The 16,724-nt window shown below is 43.9% G+C and overlaps 1 protein-coding gene across 3 annotated transcripts in view; it reads left to right on the top strand.

The window, feature by feature from the left end:
- Window positions 1–16,724, top strand: part of ZFAND6 (zinc finger AN1-type containing 6) — a 99,178-nt gene that overhangs the window by 29,330 nt on the left and 53,124 nt on the right. For 2 of the 3 annotated variants that reach the window (XM_075006372.1, XM_075006369.1), the window contains exon 3: window positions 1,946–2,014. The exons of the other annotated variant lie outside the window; for it this stretch is intronic. The gene's annotated coding sequence lies outside the window, so the exon portion shown is untranslated. The remainder of the gene's footprint in view (window positions 1–1,945; window positions 2,015–16,724) is intronic. 3 annotated transcript variants of the gene reach the window in all.

Genomic DNA, 16,724 nt, shown 5'->3' with positions numbered 1-16,724 from the left:
TATGGCACTACGTGATTAACAGGCCTGAGGTCACTGAAAGTGTAAGTGTAACAACACTGACCATGATGGACACAGCCTGACTGTCCAGCCAGTCTGAAAGGGAGAGCTGGTGACCAGTCAGGGTGGGCCTTAATTCGCAAGAAGGTGACGTCCCTGTGGGATTTGCTTTAATGACATAATGTAACCGTAAACTAACCTTCCTTGGCAGGTAAATTGCACAGAGCATGTGCATGATGGATACAAGTTGACCAGTACTGAAAGGTAACTGGTTATTCTGCAAAGGAATTCCTGAACTTTTGATTGTGATTCATTTATTCCCTGCCAGATATAGAGCTGTACAGCAACAATATGCCTGCTCTTCAGGGTGCAGTTCAATCTTTATTGGAGTCCGAAGAAATAGCTAAGCAATTTCTGTTCCTCACTCCCCGCAAATTTAAGACCTATTTCTGTAATACCATGCCCACCCAACTAGCATTGACTCACAGGACAATTCCCATTGACCTCAAAGGGTACTTCTACACTGCAGTAAAAGACCTGTGACTGGGCTAACCTATGTAGCTAAATGAGACTTATGGGGCTTGGGCCACAGGCCTAACAACTGCCAATAACTATTCAGATTCAGGCTGGAGTCCAGGCTCTAAAATCCCAAGGGGGAGGGAGGTGTCTCAGGCTAAGCCACTGTCAGTTAACGCAAGCTGTAGGACTTGATGCTGTGGGATTTGTATTGCAGTGTAGACCTAGACAAGGAATCTTCCCCTTGCAGGGTGTGTAAGTGATTGCAGGATCAGATCCTTAAGGCATACTCTGGATTTAAAACAAATATATAAGCATCACTACCAGATTCTAAGAAAATTTGAGCTGGTTAAAAATCTAGAGGCCTGTGCTGGAGATATTTTTTTACCCATGGCCAAGCTCTTCCATCATTTTAGCAGGATATGCTTGTAATCTTGGGTGGGAAAACATTTTACAACTCAGTAACACTTAATGTGGTGCTGGCATGAAGAGTGTGTCTGTAAAAATGTCATTGTCTGGCTGCAAGTTTATGTCAGATAAAATGTGCTGAGTGTACAAGTAGAATTTTTTTCTAACTACCAGTTATGCATATGGTTTGTGCTCTCAGGGCCTTTTTCTCCATTACCTTATACATAACAAACTGTAAAATGCTATAATACTGATTTTGTACTGCTTTACACCCACTTTGCACATACATTGCCCAGATATGTGTCCACACATTAGACACTTGAAAGTAGGAGTCAGGCCCTGAGAGTCAAATTGAGTTCTTTACTTTTCAAGCATCATTACCAGTAATGGATTATTAAGGCTGGCCCATCTCATGTGACCTCCTGCATAACACAGACCACAGGATTTCACCCAGTCACTCCTGCATCTAGCCCATCATTTCTGGCTGAGCCAGGTTCCACAAGCCCAGTGAGATCTGCTGTATTAGTTTAAATGGAATAAATGGGCCAAATGTGTTAACATAATCCCATTACTGTCCAACCTTAGACAATGTTAAACAAGGTTTGGTATAAAGAGACCTCCATACGCTTCAGACACTGACAAACACACCACTAAAAATCCTTTTAGCCTTGTGCTAAAGATACAGAAAAAAACACTTAGAGCATTTGAAATGTAAAGCAGTAAGTGTTTAATTTTAGCAAGATTTCTGGTTCCTGTATTCTTTAGCTGGAGATAATTTGAAAAGGAAACTCTCTCCTTGATGCTCTTAGATGGTAATTGTCCATTTGGGGAAAATAAGAAGTTAGTTGAGATGGGATGGAGCTCTGGTGCATCTGATGAAGCGGGTCTTTGCCCACGAAAGCTTATGCTCCAAAATATCTGTTAGTCTATAAGGTGCCACAAGACTTTGTGTTGTTCTCGAAGCTACAGGCTAACACGGCTCCCTCTCTGATACTTGGTTTTTAAAGGGTTTCTTCTCACTTAGGTGGTGGCAGCTGCCTTCAGGGAATCTGTGACCTTGGGAAGCTTTTAAGCAGAAGCCTGTCGAGGCCAGGTAATTTTAATGTCTCTTGTGGGCCCCCACCTTCTGCACTCGGAATGTCAGAGTTGGGATCGATTTTGACAGTGATAGCAAGAAGAATTAAGCTTGTGGAAGTCCCATCTTTCACATGAGAGATGGAGTTTTGTGACTACTTTGTGGGGGGTTTTTTTCATTAATAAGCATAGCAACACTCACCTCTTGGCCATATGCCAAACGAGGGTAATTATACTGTAGTCTGCCTATCTAAAATTCCATGTCATTTCAAATGGCAACATTATTCTTTGCATCCCTTCCTAATTATACTCCTGTAATATCACTGGTGCAAACAGTCACCTGCTTCTCAAGTCCTCATTTGTTACTTTTAGATGGTGGGTAGCAAGACACCATTATCAAGCCACACAAAACCTTGGAATCTTTCAGGGTGGATGGTACCATATAAATATAAAGGATTACTTTAAAACCTATTACAAAAATGACAAGCACATTAGCCATAATAATAACGTTTTATCTGGCAATAATCCAATTCCTTTGTCAGTGATACATCACTTGGCTTTTGTCCTCATAGACTAACCACTTGGGATCTGGATTACTGGGTCATTAAATAGGGCAGAATTATGAAGAAAAACAATTATATGTTTTTATATCACTGTAAGTTATACATATATATAATAAACAGAGAAATGAAATTCCTGAGTAGTATGTATAAGGTGAGAGTTTTACTGGGTCTGTAAGTTCTGAAATGTGTATTTAATACAGAAAGCTCTTTAGCCACCTGGAATGCTTTTTGTGTCTTGGTGTAATGAAATTAAACATGAGCAAGATTTTAGTGGTGCTAAGAAAGTATTGCAAACCAATGTTTTTGTAAAGAGCACCAGTCAGTCAGGACAAAGGAATGCCAAACATCCTTAGGTGAGGACAAAAATGCAGGCGCTGCAAAGAATGATGTGAGTATGAACAAAACATTGGCACAAATTATTCCCCATTCTAGACCTTTGAAGTCATAGGAATTGGCCTGGAGATTAATTTGGCTCATGATATTTAAAATGAATCTGCATAACAAGAAAATATGTATATTGATATATTATACCCAGCTCTTATATAGCACGTTTCATTAGTAGATCTCAAAGACCACGTCTACATGGGCAGTTTCTGTTGACAGAAGTCACTGTCAAGAGAGAAATCTTGACAGAACCTCTGGGGGGCGTAGGCACGGGGGCTCCCAAATGCCCAACACAGGGCTTGGCCCAGCACCAGAGCTCTGGGCTCAGAGGCAGCAGGGGGAGGAGGAAGGATGTCACCGGCAGGGGTAGGGGGAGCCTCAGGGCCCTGGGGTGCTGCTCCCTGGGCCAACCAGGTGGCAACCAGGTCCAGGGCATGGTTCACCCGGGCCAGCCCAAGACCTGAGGCCTGCACCCGTTCCTGCTGCCATTCCCTCTCTGCCTGCAGCCGCTCCCATTCCTCCTGCAGCTGCTCCTGGGCGACGGCATTCTGCTCCCGGATGGCAGCTGCCATGGCCTGATAGCCATTGTCTGACAGCTGGCGACGGACCTGTGGGCTGGCAGCATGCTTCCAGGGCCGTGCTGTGTCTTCCCTGGGCAGTGCTGGTCCGGGTCCTGCAAGCTTGGCTTCCCCACTGGGGCTGCCAGGCTGGGCATCAGGGCTGGCTTGGGTCTTGGATGGTTCAGGTGTGGGGTGGGATGGGGGAGCGCACTGAGTTTCTGCCACAGCCTAGTCCCTGGGACCTCCCCCCCACTGATCGGCAGGCCCCCGCCTGGGCCATGGGATTGGTCTGTCTAGGACGTGGGCCCTGTGTGACGGCAACACCATGGTGCAGTAGGCATGAGCCCAACCTCAGCTCCCTACTGGGCTGGCCCCAGAAGCCGGTGCCCCTGTGGGAGTGGGGGCCATGAGGCAGTCCCTGCCCGTGGAGCGGGTCTACCTGGTGTAGCCTGGGGGTGGCTGGTGGCCATTGCCTGCGGGCATGCCCAGTGGTGTAGTGCCACACGCAGGGGTGCGGTGTGTGCAGTGGGCACATCAACCTTGTGGCTGGTGTGCTCCCACACATGATGGGGTTGGGTGGCTTCCCCCCCCCCGCCATCACCAGAGCCCTGGGGTTTGTCTGGGGGCCACTGCAGGGGTCCCTGTGGAACAGTCTGACAGGTGGATAGTGCATGTGCCAGGCCCGAACTGCGTGTTCCTGGTGGCACCATTCCAGGCCTGTGGCACGCCCTGGCTCCTTCCCCCCCACACCTGGGTGTACGCTCCCTGTGGGGGGCTCATTGGAGGTGAACATGTACAGGTGCAGGGATGCCCATTCTGACACCATGGCACTGGAGGGACCAGAGAACAGGGCTACGGTGAGCATGTCCTGGCTGGCGTCAGGGTCGGAGGACGGCTTGTCCTGCAGCTCTGTGGAGGATCCTGGGTCCATGGTGCTGGCCTCCATGGGGGAGACCTCCTCACTGGTGTCCACCATTGCCAGTCTTGAAGCCCCATCGTCTCCCCTCAACATACGGTGTAGGGCTGCGTAGTGAGGACAGGAGGGCACCCTTGCGCCCAAGCGGTGCTGGGCATCCCTGGCCAGCATGTATGCCTGACGCAGCTCCTTCACCTTTGCACACACCTGTTGGAGGGTGCATGCAGGTTGGCCATGCCACTTCAGGGCTTTTGCCAGGCAGTCATAGCTGGTGGGTGTTGTGCCATTTTGCATTGGGGTCCGGCATGAGGGGCTCATCAGCCCAGAGGCCCAGGAGGTCCTTCACGTTGCTTCAGGACCACGATGGGGCAAGCCTGCACCTCTTTCAGGTGGGCTCCTGGGATGGCTCCTGGGGTCCTTGGGAGAGGCCAGGCCAATTCTGCCATTTGGCACTGTGTGGGATGTGACTGCGGGGGTGGGGGGTGTGCCTAGGCATGTGCAGCCAGCCTACAGGCACGCCCCCAGCTTCCTGCTGTGGGCTTCCTGGATCCCTGATCTTTTAAGGGAAAGTGGAAGCAGTAACCACAGAGCCCCACTGGCCTGGAGAGGACATCTCCTGGCTCTGGCAGCCGGCCCCCATAGAGGACCCACTCTGTCGACAGAACTGTCTACACAGGCGCAGGGAGAGGTATAACGCTGCTGGCAGAACAGCTGACTTTTGTCAAGAAACTCTGGACAGAGCACTTTAACTATGTAGAGACACTGGGAGTTTTGTTGACAGAAGCCCTGTTCTGTCAACAGAGGTTACTTGCATAGATGCGGCCAAAGTGTTTTACAAATGAGGTCAGCATCCTTGTTCCCATTTTATAGACAGGGAAATGAAAGCTTGGAGCAGTAAAAACCTGGCCTTGGTTAGGAGGTATTGATTTTACCTTTCCAGCTGCCCTACACACCCCTTCCATACAGCCTGGGTAACAGGGCTTTTTGCCATCGGTCAGTTTCACCCATTCAATATGGGAATTGTTCCCCTTCCCCTTTTTCTTTTTTGAACTTAATTTTGGAAGCCAATATTATTTACTGAGCAAGACGCTCAATGGCCTGGGCTTAAGGTATTTAAATCCCAAGGTGCTGGTTGGTTGATGGTTCTGTTCCTCTGGCACAATGGATCTTTTCTACAGCAGTGTTTTTTAAACTGTTGGGTGCAACCCCATTCTAATAGGGTCACCAGGGCTGACAGACACTTTCTGGGGCTCAGGGGATGAAGTCCAGGTCTCATGAGCTACCTGAGGTGAGGCAGGGCTCAGATCACAGGCCTCCTGACTGGGGTTGAGCTTCAGCTTTGGCCCCTCTCCTGGAGCAGTGGGGCTCAGGATTGACCTCACCCCCACCCCAGGCAGTGGGGATCAGGTGGGCTCAGGCTTCAATTCCTCTCTCCTGAGGTCATGTAGTAATGTTTGTTTTCATAAGGGGATCACGGTGTGATGAGAAGTTTAAGAACCCCTTTTCCACACTAAGGAAAATGCTGTCCTGTGGGGCTGAGGGCAGAGCTTTGCTGTGGGTCCCTCCCTGTGCAATGAACTCTAACAGGGGTTGAGGACCATCACAAACCTGCATGTTCTATGCCAAGCACAAGGTACACTTCTTCAGCCTGCTTTATGCAATACAAACAGAGCAATGAGTACATTTAAAAATAAACACACCAAAACACTCCCCCGCAAACACAATTCTTCCTCCAGGGAGAGGATGAGAAAACAAATTACATGTGATGGATATTAGCCATATTGCTTAATGCTCTGCTGGAAGACGCCCAGATACTACAGTGATGAGCAACATGTAAAAAATCTATGCAGGAAAGTGTTGCCAACTCTTGCCAGTGTATTGCCAACTCCTGCTGTGATTTTTTTTGTTTCTTTGATTTTCTGATAACTCCTAATTCTGGAATCATGTTATTACTCAGGAATCTCAGCTTAAAAAAAGCTCCTAGCTTTCACACTTGGGTAGAAAAATGTTGGAAAAAGTGACTCATACACCAGAAGCAAATAAAAAGACCCTCAAACTGTGCTGTTTTCAAAATAATTTGAAAGCCAGTCACTTGGTTTTAGGGCTCTGACTCATTACTTTTCAACCCTTGGTGTCAGCAGTCACAGTGTTTCCCATTAACAGCTGTATTTGTTTGTGTAGCTTGGGTTATAATTCCAGCAGTAAACCTACAACCATTATTCAGGTTTTTATTGAATTTCTTATTTTCTTTCATTTCATGAGTTGCTAACTGGAAAGATAATGCTGTGCAAGGCAATTTGTCAGACAGGACAGGATTAAAACATGGAATTTATTTCCTGGAGAAAATATTTACATGCTATATAGTGCACAAATGGAAAATGGATGAAAATTTAAATGGATCCTGTTCTGAGGCCTGGCTTTTCACAGGATAAAGTGTTTAGTGTTCCTTCCTTGAAAACAGAAAGATTGTTGAAAGACAAGGATTCAAAACAGGAGGGGAACCCACTGAATGAATTGTGGAGAAAACATTTCTCATCTCTCTACTGTATATAATGTCTCACTTCTATGAGGCTGTTGCATGGCCGGCAAAACACAACATCATGACAATGAATAAAATATTAAATACTGCTGATTCTTTTATAGGGATTGTTTGTAGTTCTGTTTGGTATTGCAGCCTTCTCCTAAGTTCCCTGACACTGACAGTAACATGGTAGAGTATCAATTCAGCAGTATATGTTTCTGCAGTAAAAAAAATACATGGTCGTGTTGGCTATGTCTACACTCGAGAGTTTTGTCCACAAAACTGGGGTTTTGTCAGCAAAACTTGTGGACCATCTACACACAAAATGCATGTTGTCAACAGAACTGTCAACAAAAAATCCATGTAGACACACCGGGGGGGGGCACTTTTGTCAACAGAGTGGATCAAAAGATTGATCCGCTTTTATGTGTAGATGCCATCTGCCGACAGACATTTTGGCGGAACATTTCTTTCAACAGTAACTTCTGCAGACAGATGCTTCTATCATAGACATAGCCCTAGAATAATTCAGCAGCAAGTAAGAAGTTTGGAGCCTGGAGATCTCCATCTTTAAGCACAAACGTGCATCACGTTGTCCACTTAGATGTGTCCACAGCTATTTCCCTGCCAGCTTTCTTCAATTCATTTTATAAGCTATAAAATCTGCATGTACATCACAACATTGCATCCTCCTTTGGGAAATGAGGGTGTTGTTGGTCTAGTAAACTTGGGAATGGCTGCTCAAAGTGACATGGTATTCATACCAGCCATAGCATGGCATGAATGCCAGCGTAGTGCTAGTAGTGAACAATAGGGGAGATCACCAGAACAACCCTCTCACTTCAGCAGTCATCCAGCTAGAGAGAGACAAGCCTCGCAGATAGTGACACAGGAACAAGTATGGACATCTATGGATCACTAGCTAAATACAACTTTTGGACTGGTGGGTTGTCTTCGAGTTTGGCCCTTGCTACATCAAGTGCCAATTCCTGTAGCTTAGCATTTCCCAAACTCTGTTCCGTGCGATGGGTAGAGGTGTTCCATGAAAAAATGTTGATGCTAGCGATATTTTTCATCTTAAAATATTAGATATGAAGTTGCATGTATCAAAAATATTAAGATATTTGAATAGTATTGAACTTGTAGGTATAAGTAATATTTATTATGCATTCATAATAGTATTGTTGTTACGAGGCTTGTGCCGAAACAATCAGAGTCGATTCAGATTGTTTCAGCACAAGTTGTGTTCAGAGAAATCCGTTGATGCTGCACCTGATATGAGGAGCCAATTCTCCAGCATTGTTCCTAATATTAAGCAGATATGTAATCAAAAGATGCAAAAGTACTCTTCCCATTAAAAAAAACACTGTCAAATGTTACTTATTTTTATTTTCCAGTAGTTTGCTGTAAAAATAAAAACTTTATAAAACCACAAAATTTAAAAATATTTTTCCACATCTAATTTGTTTTGCATTTGTTTTTCAAGCTTCAAGGAAGGACAGTTCTTTTTTGAACAATATTGTCCTTACTGTTTTTGTACAAATGAATTACACTAACCACCCCTCTTTTGGCTGTTATATTGCTGTTTTGTTTTGGGTTTGTACTTAATTTTTAAGTTTTATACTTAATTATAGGGTTGCTAACCATCATCCTATCAGAAGGACATTAGTTGTTCATTCAGATGATTCGCTTGTTGTTTTTTGTTCTTTGTAAAATTAAAGACATCTAAAACACCTAACTCTTCTAAATAAACTTTTGAGTATTACATGTGGCACTTTTTCAGTATGAAACCCTCCACCCTCACCCCAACCAAACTACGTGTTCCATCAATATATTCCAACCCTAAAAGTGTTCCATGGCAAATTAGTTTGGGAGAGGCTGCTGTAGTTTATCCCGAATTCTGTCCAAATCTGAAGTAATATTGGTAGATAAAGTGCTTTATAGTCCTGGATAATTTGTAATCATCTGAATGTAATATATTTTCTAAATAGCTTGCCATACACCCAGTGCCTTGGAGTTTCCTGGTTAGACCATTGATCAAATAGGAAATTTTATTGTCCAGTATAAGATGGAAGATTATTTTTGGGGTTTTAAACTGTTTAGAACTGACTATTCAGCTGGATAGTGGAACTAAAATTGCTACAATGCAGTCCTGTAGCACTTTAAAGACTAACAAAATAATTTATTAGGCAATGAGCTTTCGTGGGACAGATCTAGATCTGAAGAAGTGGGTCTGTCCCACGACAACTTATCCCCTAATAAATTACTTTGTTAGTCTTTAAAGTGCTACATGACAGCTTTTTTGTTCTGATAGAATACAGCCTAACATGGCTACCTCTCTGTTACTGTTAAAATGGCCACAGAAACTTTCAGCTTAATGTGAAATAAACTGAAGAGAGAGGCAGAAGCCTCCACCATCAATAAAATCTGACAGAGAAGAGACCCAAAGGCAACTGTTATTTGCTGTGGAACTCATGGATGACTGCTAATAAGTCAAATGGATGGGCTGTATGTTATCATCTATTAATAGATTTACATTACATTTATGAGGGGTGAGTGTACAACTCATAAGAGAATGTCAGAGTTAGATTGACTTGTGCCCTGTCTCTTTACGATTTCAAAGTCTGCTGAGAGGCACAAAGGGAATAGCTGTTGTTAAAGCAACAAAGTTGTATGTACTTAAAAGAGCTAAGTAGCAATGGGGCTTATGCAAGATGTATTTGTTTGGGTTTTATGCTAATTTAGTAACACTCCTGTTTTAAAACTGTCTCTGGCTTGGGAGGGAACACTAACGTAGCTTATTGACTTTAATTTATAAGCTTGGATGTACCCCTAATGATCTGACAACACACCTGTAAGGTAGGAAACTATTATTACCTCTGAGTCAAAGAGAAATTAAGTGATTTGCCCAAATTCACACAGAAAATTTGTGTCACAGATGGGGGTGGAGTGCATCCAGATTTCTTAGGTTCCAGTTTATTATCTAAATTGTAAGACCATCCTCCTTCTATTCAAGTGGAAAAGAGTTTATACAGGTTATATTGTACATCTATTTCAAGTGTCCTGTAGGTAAATTAGTACATATTCCTTACAGAGCAGACACAATTCTTCATAGAGCTAATTAAACTTAGAAATGGAGTAGTACATGAACCTGCAGTTTTTATGGTCTTCTCTGATATAACATGACAGTATATATATATATACACACACTACACAAAGCTGTACTCCTATTGCAGAGCTTGCCATTTTATGGGTTATATTATTCCCCTCCTTTCTTCCAAGATGCAATATGGCAATTGTATAATTAGGTACTTTAACAAATTAACTGCAATAATATCAATCATTATATATGTGCAGAATTTCTGAGGGGTTTTTACCTTCTATCTATCTGTATATCAATCCATATATACACTACCATGTACAGGTAGGAAGTGAAAAATAGGGAGATAAGTACTACTCTGCAGTTCTGATTGGAATGTGTAATAGAGGAAAATAACGTATGCTGCAAAGCATGTTTTATGACATAATACTAGAGCTCTAGTATCTCCAAAAAAAACCATGAAGTATTTAGATATTCCAAAGTTAATCATGACCACATGCACAGATATACTGGAATCTATGATCCCTTCATTTAAGATACACTGATCCCTAGCAGCAAAGAGATGTAGCTTTCGGAAAAACAAGAAAATGGCAAACACAATGTGAAGGTGTGTGCATAACCTGTGCACCTAGTAACTACTCTCATGCTGCAAGTTTGTCACTTAATTGTCACTGTGCTAATTAGCAGTTTCCAAAAGCAGGGAAACTTTAGTAACCCAATAACATGTATCCATGGATAGATCAAATGGCTTCTGTAATGCAAATCACAAAGTTCTAGAATAGCACATTCATTTTGAAGATTGCCAGCAAAATAAAGGATCGAGAATACATAATTATACATCCACAGTCTCCAAAAATTTTAAATAAATGCATAAAGATGTAACCCTATATTAGTAAAGCTAAACCGAATAAATAAAGAATAAAAGGGAAGAAACAGGAAAAATGGTCAGTGCAAACTTTGGAAGCACAAACTTTGGAAGCCAGCAAAACTACTTCTGATAGAGCTAATTGTGATACAACACATGGCTGCTCAATACATGCACATTGTTACCACATTGTTGTGTTCATATTCCTGTTTATACAGCACACTTTTCAACAAGCAAATCTGCAGAATGCAAATAGCTGAAGGAGAATGAAGCAGAAGTAACCATAGGAGAAAAATAAGGGAGATGTGGCCAGTTCCTGATGTCACAGTCCCTTTCATCTGCTTGAGAAAAGGCGATAGAAAGAGGAAGAGGGAGGAAAGTTGGGAGAGAGGGTTGACTTGTCTCTCTGATGTCATAATCTCATTGCCTATCAGTTATGTCACAGTGCCACTGCTCAACAGTGAATAGTTCATGAGCCAGCAGAAGAAAGGAGAGGAATGTGAAAAGTGGAGAGGGAGGAACTATGAAAAGGGGGAGGGAAGGAAGGGGCCAAAAAGGTCTGGCATTCTAAAATGACTGACACATCTTCTGAGACATGAGCTGTGCAATTTAGCAGTGGAGTTAAAATGTTCCATTGAGTGTGATGTGCCAAAGAAGCCTCTCTTCTACCATACAGTCTTCAGTAATCATAGTCCTCTTCTGTAGCCTCCCTCGAAATTTACATATGAAGTCCAACTTGGCATGTATTGTGATGTAAGACTGGTAAGTGTTGCTGATACATAGGATTATATTTTTGCATGTTGGGTGAGATTTTCAAAGGCACGGGGGAGAGTTAGGCGGTTGACTCAAAACTGTATTTGGAGGAGCTAATATCCATGCAGGGCCTATTGTCTTTTGTATCAGATTTGCAAAAGGTGTAGCAGAGTCAGGACGAGTCTGAGGGTATTCAGGAAGCCACTTGTTCTTCTTCCCTGAATCTCTGTCCAGCCATCACCCTAGAACAGGTTAGAATAGCCTGGGTACTGTTCTCATGTGCACCAGCTGGCAATGGTCCCCAAGTGACTGGCCTCCAACAGCAAATAAGCCACTCTCATCCCAGTCCTCCCTCTGTTTCCCCCACCTTCCACACTCTACACTATAGACTCCAAGGAGCATGGTGTAAGATCTATTACCCACCAGCAAGTCCCTGAGTGAATGGCCGATAGGGACAATAGGGACAGATTCTGTGCCTCTTTGCATTGTGTCCAGAGCACAAAGGTCCATATTCATTGTAAGTCATTGAGATCATTGGATGAAAAGTGTTTTCCAAATACACATATTGTTACAAGTTTTTAAAATCCATTAATTTCTTTTCTCAGCCACTGAGTCAGGATCACATCCCCCCATCCGATCAACTATACACTTAAGCTATGGTTACACTAGTGAGTTTTGCTGGCAAAAACCCCTGTTTTGTCAACACAACTAGTGGAGTGTCTGCACACAAAATGGGATTTGTCAACAGTCTGTCGACAAAAGTCTGCACATTTGCTGGCAACCTTCTGCCTCTCCCAGATGAGGAAGAGCACCCTTTGTTGACTGGTTCTGTCGACAAAAAAGATGCGTGGATGCTCTAGGGGGCTTTCTCTCAACAGACAAGGACAACGGGCAGCCCTGTCTGCTGAGGTTCTGGGTATCTGTTTCTTCATCAGTCCAGCTGCTCTGTTGGCAAAGTGGAGCTCTCTTCCAAGTGGCTTTTCTGTGTAGCTGCACTCTGTCGATAAAATTTTGTTGGGAAATCTCTTTAGTGTAATCACAGCCTTACGAAAAAAGCAGTCAAGTAGCACTTTAAAGACTAGCAGAATAATTTATTAGGTGATGAGCTTTCGTGGGACAGACCCACTTCTTCAGACCATAGCCATAGCAGAACAGTTCTGGTATGGCTATGGTCTGAAGAAGTGGTTCTGTCCCATGAAAGCTCACCCAATAAATTATTTTGTTAGTCTTTAAAGTGCTACTTGACTGCTTTTTTGTTTTGATAGTATATAGACTAGCACGGCTCCCTCTCTGTTACCATAGCCTTAAGACCCAGCCAGAAAGGATGTAGCAAAATAGATGTCAACTGATGGGTTTTTTTTTTAAAAATAATCCTGGTGACTTACCTCCAGACTTGCTAATGAGCACTTGGAAGACCTCAAAAGCATTATAAATATCCATAGACCCATAGATATGACCTCATTTATGATTTTTCTCTAATAATTCATTTTATCTACCTCTCATCCCACCAAAAATGATAAATTGTTCATCATTAAGATAAATTAGATCACTTATGGTGACACTGATGAAACCTAGTTTACTGTAAAACTTTGCGTTAATTGTTGTATACTTCAAGGTATTTCAACCATCAGTATTTTCTTATAGGCACTATAATTCACAAAAAGTAGATAACTGCATGGAGATTTTTGAAGAACAAGTAGCTTACTTTGTGAACAACCTCAAGGACATTTTTCCAGATTAATGACCCAAGATATTTTCCTCTGTAGCTGCAGCAGACTCTTCAGTCATTGTCAAATAGCATTTCTGAGACATCAGTGTTTGATGGGCAGTCACAGAACAAATGAGGGATGCAGAGTTCTTGTGTGTCCTTTGGCAGGTCATGTAGTCTCTTTGTGCTGTAAAATGGGCATACTAGTAGTGCCCTGGCTCACAGAGTTGAAGGAGGATAAATACATTCGAGACTGTGAGATCTTCATATATTACCATGATGGGAGCCAGATAAGTATGTAGGGCTACGGCTACACTATAGGTGCTATTTTGGGATACAAATGTATCCCAAAATAGCAACTCTGCAGCTGAACACCCTGCTTCAAATAGTGTGGTAAGAAAAAGACAGGTGGTGGTGGTTGGGGAGTCCCTCCTAAGAGGGACTGAACCATCCATCTGCCAACCAGACCTGGAATCTTGTGAAGTGTGCTGTTTACCAGGAGCTCAAATTCAGGATGTGACTGAGAGCCTTACAAAACTGCTCAAGCCTTCAGAATACTACCCCTTCCGACTTCTGCATGTGGGAACTAACGATATAGCTAAGAATGACCTTGAGCGGGTTACTGCGGATTATGTGGTGCTGGGAAGAAGGGTCAAAGAATTTGGAGCACAAGTGGTGTTCTCATTCATCCTTCCTGTCGAAGGGAAAGGGCTAGGTAGGGACCATCAAATTGAGGAAGTAAATGCATGGTTATGCAGGTGGTGTTGGAGAGAGGGCTTTGGATTCTTCTATCATGAGACACTGTTCTGGGCAAAAGGATTATTGGAAAGAGATGGGGTCCACCTAACCAAGAGAGGAAGGAGCATTTTCCCAAGTAGGCTTGCAAACTTAGTGAGGAGAGCTTTAAACTAGGTTCGCTGGGAGATGGTGACCAAAACTTGGAGAAAGGAACTTGGAGGCTGTGAAGAAATGCAAAGAGGAACGTACAACAAAAGTGGACCCCTCATTCAAGTAGAGAGGGCAGGGAGATCAACTGGTTATCTAAGGTGTTTGTACACCAATGCCAGAAGCCTGGGTAACAAGCAGGAAGAATTAGAAGCCCTGGCCCAGTCAAAGAACTATGGCTTGATTGGGATAACAGAGACTTGGTGGGATGACTTGCATGACTGGAGTGCTGTCATGAAAGGGTATAAACTGTTCAGGAAGAACAGGCAAGGGAGAAAAGGAGGAGGAGTTGCACTGTATGTAAGAGAGCACTATGATTGCTTGGAACTCCTGTACATAGAGGGAGAAAAGCCTGTTGAGAATATATGGGTCAAGCTTAGTGGTATAGGCAGCACTGGAGATGTGGTGGTTGGTGTTTGTACAGGCCGCCAAATCAGGATGATAAGGTGGATGAGGCTTTTTTTGGACAACTGAGAGAAGTTTCCAGATCGCAGGCTCTCATTTTCATGGGGGACTTTAGTTACCCTGACATCTGTTGGGAGACCAATACGGCATTATACAAGCAGTCCAGGAAGTTTCTGGAGAATGTTGGGGATCACTTCTTGGTACAAGTGCTGAAGGACCTGACCAGAGGTTGTGCACGGTTCAACCTGCTGCTTACAAACAGGGAGGAACTAATAGGGAAGGCAGAGGTGGGTGACAACCTGGGAAGCAGTGATCATGAGATGGTAGACTTCAGGATTCTGACCAAAGGAAGGAAAGAGAGCAGTACATTACACACCTTGGACTTCAGAAAAGCAGACTTTGACTCCTTCAGGAACCTGATGGGCAGAATCCCTGGGATGCTACCATGAAGGGAAAATGAGTCCAGGAGAACTGGTAGTATTTTAAGGAAGCCCTATTGAAGGCGCAGAAAGAAACTCTCCCGATGTGCAGCAAGAGAAGTAAATATGGTAAGAGATCAGACTGACTTACTGGGGAAATCCTTGGAAAACTTAGGCACAAAAAGGGAGCTTACAAAAAGTGGAAACTTGGACAGCTGTCTAGGGAGGGATATAAATGTATAGCTCGAGAATGCAGGGCAGTTATCAGGAAGGTAAAAGCACAACTGGAATTGCAACTCACGAGGAATGTGAAGGATAACAAGAAAAGTTTCTACAGGCATGTTAGCAAGAAGAAGGTGATCAGAGAGGGCGTGGGGCCCTTACTGGATGAGGGAAGTAGCCCAGTGAGAGATGATGTAGGGAAAGCTGAAGTACTTAATGCTTTCTTTGACTCTGTCTTCATGGACAAGGACAGCTCCCAGACTAATGCGATAAGTGATGCACTGTGGGATGAGGGTGGACAGTCTTTGATGGGGAAAGAACAGGTTAGGAGCTATCTAGAAAAGCTAACCATACATAAATCCATGGGCCCAGACCTAATTCATCTACCCAAGATCCACAAACCTGGAAATCCTGGACGCCCCATCATCTCAGGCATTGGCACTCTCACTGAAGGACTGTCTGGTTATGTGGACTCTGTCCTCAGACCCTATGCCACCAGCACTCCCAGCTATCTCCGAGACACCGACTTCCTGAGAAAACTGCAAGACATTGATGACCTACCAGAAAACACTATCCTAGCCACCATGGATGTAGAGGCTCTCTATACCAACATCCCACACAAAGATGGAATAAATGCTGTCCGGAACAGTATCCCTGATGATGCTACAGCACATCTGATGGCTGAGCTCTGTAACTTTATCCTCACACACAACTATTTCAGATTTGGCGATGACATATACCTTCAAATCAGCGGCACAGCTATGGGTACCCGCATGGCCCCTCAATATGCCAATATTTTCATGGCTAACCTGGAACAGCGCTTCCTTAGCTCTTGTCCACTAACACCCCATCTCTACTTACGCTACATTGATGATATCTTCATCATCTGGACCCATGGGAAGGAGACTCTGGAGGAATTCCACCGGGACTTCAACAACTTTCACCCCAACATCAACCTCAGCCTGGAACAGTCCACACAGGAGATCCACTTCCTGGACACCACGGTGCTAATACACGATGGCCACATCAATACCACCCTGTACCGTAAACCTACTTACTGTTATGCCTACCTTCATGCCTCCAGCTTCCATCCCAGACATACCACACGATCCATTGTCTACAGCCAAGCACTAAGATATAACCGCATTTGCTCCAACCCCTCCGACAGAGACAAACACCTACAGGATCTCTACCAAGCATTCTTGAAACTGCAATATCCACCTGAGGAAGTGAAAAAACAGATCAACAGAGCCAGATGTGTGCCACGAAGCCTCTTACTACAGGACAAGCCCAAGAGAGAAACCAACAGAACACCACTAGCCATCACCTACAGTCCTCAGCTAAAACCTCTACAGCGCATCATCAGGG

The sequence above is a fragment of the Carettochelys insculpta genome, chromosome 12 (genome assembly GCF_033958435.1).
Source record: "Carettochelys insculpta isolate YL-2023 chromosome 12, ASM3395843v1, whole genome shotgun sequence".
In the NCBI taxonomy this organism is placed as follows: Eukaryota; Metazoa; Chordata; order Testudines; family Carettochelyidae; genus Carettochelys; species Carettochelys insculpta.
Note: the sequence above shows the minus strand (reverse complement) of the source record. Positions and strands in the feature narration are given on the sequence as shown.